A 4,808-nucleotide genomic window follows, 5' to 3' on the forward strand; every position below is an offset into this window, starting at 1 on the left:
ATTCTAACACTGTGTAGTTATTGATTTTTCTTGCAGGATAGTGGTTACTGTAACCACCAAACTATTAAATCTCTCTCCGTCTCATAAGGATGACTTCACGAGTGTCGCTCTACTCCTTTTGTTTGATATTTAACGTAGTCCAGGGCTAATTTAAAGATAGCATTACTATCAAACTATCTCAAAACATTCCACGGCTGACAGCTCTCTACCTTTACTCACCTCCAGGTTGTCGATCGAACACGCTAGCAGGCAGAGGTTGATAAAAAATGGGACTTTTGGAGGCCTCTGACCTGGTTCCTGCCATGTTGCTCCCCCATCGCCTCCTGCGTCGAGGCTTAGAACTTCTTACTGTGAACAGTGTCGATACCTATTCACCTAAGATACGCTTCCTTCCCTATTTTGTTTGTTCACTCATGTAGAAGATAATGTTTCACCTCGTGGCATCGATCGTTGTCGTGGCAGGACCCCAGACGTTACCTTTGATATACATGCACATAGTGAGCTGCAATACTAAAATATTAATTTAACTCTTGCTTTCTCATTTTAGAAGTTTAGCCTCCATGAGCTCTCCAGTTAGCTAAAGGAAGACACAACATGTCAGGCAGGTTATGATAGCCATTAACTTCCGAAAACAGTTTAACAGCAGCCTTCACTTACAATGGTTCTCGGGCACTCACCTTGTTACATTAGTTAGAATATACACTACAAAATGAGTGACGACTGTGATGTCAATAAAGAATTCTATATCCAGGACCATAATACCTTGATGATTACCTTTCAGTAGACTCCACGGTGACCCCCGAGTAGAGGGACCATTTAATGAGGTCATTAATATTTCCATAAAACCAGCAATCTGATAAATTCTCTTTTGGTAGGCACTTTTGCAGAACTAGCGTAAGTGACTGTTCCACATGAAGCATTATCTTTTCTTGTACAACACTGAAAGCTTACATGCTGCTTGACAAATTTGAATTTTAAAAAGTAAGAGTGATTGGCACTTGGTAACTTACACAGAAATATAAAGTGGTACAAGAAAATTGCCCATTTCTTTTAGATTTACATTTTATGTATTTTTTTCTTTTAGGGAGTGATAAGACATGTAATTTCCATCAACTTCAACCAGTTATGTATGAAAGAGGCTACAAGTTCAGCTCTGTAGAGGAAAAGCAAGTCGTGGGGAGAGTTGACATAACCATGAAAAAGCAGACAGCCTTCCCAGCTGCCTTTTGCTATGGTTCTAGAAATGGTTATTTGCAGGTTAAGACCAAAATCCTAAGACTGAGACACTACAAGTCTTGAAAACAGTTCTGCTCCACCTTGCTTCTTGATCCACCAGCCCCAAGACATCATTTATCAAATGTCTTTCCAGGTCTAATAGATGCAAAGAGAAAAAGGAAGCAGATAGAGAAGTATGACTAGAGTTTACAGATGAAGATTGCTCTTTATGTGTTGGATGCTCCAAAATTTTTGGAATAAAGCAATTATTGTCTATCCCTTAATTTGGTCAACCAACATTTACTGACAGACAATAGCAAAGCACCCAGTTCTGTGCATACACCAAGTTAACGTTTTCCTCATTGATCTTCACTGTAATTTTGAAGATGTGTGACAATAAAGATAACCAGGGCATCACCTCATAACAAAAATCTTATTTAGGAATCTTGATTTCTTTTATATTAATATTCTGATATATCAATCTGTGGAAGACATACATGTCTTCCATTGAACATGAACAACTGACCTCATGTTCTAACATACATATAAAAATGTATATATTGACAAGAACACAGATGGAATTTCTTTTCTAGAATTTTCACTGACTTCTTTTCTGGTTTGGCAGATATTCCAGTCATTCTCATACTTAAGGTTTAAACAGTTCTCTGTAGTTTGGACAGCCTCTTGGAAATATAAACAATTATTCCTTTGAAAAACAGGGACCGTGGGGCACCTGGGTAGCTCAGTGGTTGAGCATCTGCCTTTGACTCAGGTTGCAATCCCGGGGTCCTAGGATTGAGTCCTGCATCAGACTCCCTGCAGGGAGCCTGCTTATCCCTCTGCCTATGTCTCTGCCTCTCTCTGTCTTTCATGAACAAATAAAATCTTTTTTTTTTTAAAGAACCAAGATATTCTAACAGGAAACTTTTGTAACATTTATTGTGTTAACCAAGTCAACAATGAGGTTCATTTATTCAGCATTTGTTAGAGAGAGGGCGGTAAGCCCTGTGAGGGAAGGGCTGGCCTATCTTGTCCATTGTTGGTATTTGAAGCACTGAGCGCATGGAAAATTAATAAAACATGATTGAATGATTGAATGTTACTGATTTTGCAGATGAGGAAACAGACTCCAAGAATGTGAGTCCCTTCTGAAGGTCATTTGGGTAGTAAGAAATGGGACTAAAATTCAAACTCTGGTTTGCATCCAAGGCCTGTGCCCTTCTCCCATGACAACCCTGATGCACCAACCAGCTGCTTTCCAGACTCCCTGCCTGTTCCCGGGTTTCAAGAAGAGGAGGTGGAGGAAGGGGTAAGCGGTATCATGGTAGAGCACACATGCATGATTGCCATCAAAGCTCCATTTGAAGGAGTCCCTAAAGAGTTCCACCTTGACTTTCATCTTTTTAATCGCGATCCCCCACCTTTGAAATCCTGCAATATGTTCCAGGTTATGCTACAGATCAGGCACAGATAACCCACAGTGTTGTAAACAGAAGAGGCAGGCCAAGCTTGGGACAATGATCCTTACAAATGTCTGACTGTCTTCACCCCGCTGTGAAGCCCTCTGTCCTTGCTCTTGATACAGCTGAAAACATAGTGAGCCTCTGTGCCCGTGGTAGGTGGAGAAAGATCCTCAATTATAAACCAAAATACAAGGTATTAGCAAGAGAGATTTAACACTTAACAGTCACACTTGGAGTTACAAGGTGTTAATGAGCAAGATAAACCAAGGAATGCATTTTTCTTCCTCCTGGGCTGCCTGGGTTGGCTGTTGGTGCAGAATAATTGAAACCTCAAGTTCTAAGACTATGAATCAGGAGGGTTTCCTGTATTATGAATGATGTCATCCTGTAAGATGAGAGACTTGCAGCGAAATGCAGGAACATTCAGGGTAATGTGTTTGCAGCAAGCAGGATCCTGAATTTATTGCAGAGGGGAGTGTGTGAGCTGACCAAAATGGAGACTGATGAGAAGTAACTAAATTATGTATGACAGTCTTTACAGAGCGGAGGAAGGAAGCAAGCTTAATGATGTTGTGGTTGAAGGACCAGCAGCAATTGGTGATGTATTGGCTGGAGATTGGTAAGAAGAGAAATGGATCTACGAAGACTCAAAGACTATAGATGAGTGTGACAGAGACCAAGCAGAGGATGGGGGGCGGGGGGGGGGGGCAAGGGGAATCGAGGGCTCAGTATATATAATATGTTTCAGTGGCAACACGCCAGCCAAGTAAAGTTAACTTGACATTAAAAATCATCATCTTAATCTATGTAGCTCTTTCAAGCCTGACTCTTATCAAAGCAAAAAAAAAAAAATCTATAGTTAGTGATGAAGTATTTTTCTCTTTGCTTTCCCGGCATCTACCAAACACAGTACATAATTTAATTATTGAATCTACAGGCTGGACCATGGAGATGAAGAATGATGTGTCTGCGGTAGTGAGAAATTAGATAGAACCCACTGTTTATTCTCATCATTCTTCTCCCGTTAGGCTAAATTAATATAGTTAACAAGCTTTTGTTTGGATTAGTGGCTCAGATCTGGGATGCGCCGATCAGAACTCATGATTATTACGGTGGCTATTATTTATGGAGCGCCGACGGGATCCTCAAGCCGTGTGTGTGTGTGTGGGACAGAAAGGGTTCTTTTGTCATTCTCTGTGCTGGAGCTCATGTCCCCCCAGGATGAGGGGCCACACGTTTGAACAGAGTAATGAAGTTCTAGAAAATCTGATTTACTTCCTTGGGGCCTATGGCTTCAGAAAGCTCACCGACGGCCCATTTCCTCTGATCTTTAAGTCAGTTGTCACAGTACAGTGTGCACAATTTTATACGCGGCCAACCCGGGGGGCGGGGGGGGGAGGGTGTCTGCGAGGTGTGTGCTCCGTGGTGGGGTTGGGAAGGCGTGGTGGCAGGCTTCGGCGCACATCTCCGGCCCTTCCACCCCGTGTGGGGGGAGACTGAGCGAGCCATGCAAAGCGCAAATGCAAATGCACCTTCGAGACATCTGTGCCTCGAGGCACAGCGTCCGGCCGGGCCGGATTGGGCAGGAATCCGTACACCCGCAGTCCACGGCCCCAGGACACTGACACCGCCGTCCGCGGGCCCCAGGACACTGACGCCGCCGTCCGCGGGCCCCAGGACACTGACACTGCGCACGGCCCAGACACTGACCGCCGTCCACCGGCTCCAGGACACTGACACCGCCGTCCGCGGGCCCCAGGACACTGACGCCGCCGTCCACCGGCCCCAGGGCGCTGACGCCGCCGTCCACTGGCCCCAGGACACTGACACCGCCGTCCGCGGGCCCCAGGGCGCTGACCCGGCCGGCCGGCGCATGCCAGAGACCCCAAGCGGGTCCCCTTGCTTCCTGCCCTTTTCAGTCTTCATTGCCCTGGGCCCCTTCGCGTCGCCTTTTAAGGAAAACTCAGATTCAGAGCGAGGGCTGGAGGTGGGCGGTGCATCCCGGGGTGGGGGGCGGCGGTAGAGCGCAAACAGCCCCGACGGCGGAAACCCCCCGCCCCCCCCCCCCCCCCCCCCCGGCCCCTCCGCGGAGCGCTCGGCCGCGGGGCTGCAGCACCTTCCGGCCCCGCG

Source organism: Nyctereutes procyonoides, unplaced genomic scaffold (assembly GCF_905146905.1).
Source record: "Nyctereutes procyonoides isolate TBG_1078 unplaced genomic scaffold, NYPRO_anot_genome, whole genome shotgun sequence".
NCBI classification, from domain to species: Eukaryota; Metazoa; Chordata; class Mammalia; order Carnivora; family Canidae; genus Nyctereutes; species Nyctereutes procyonoides.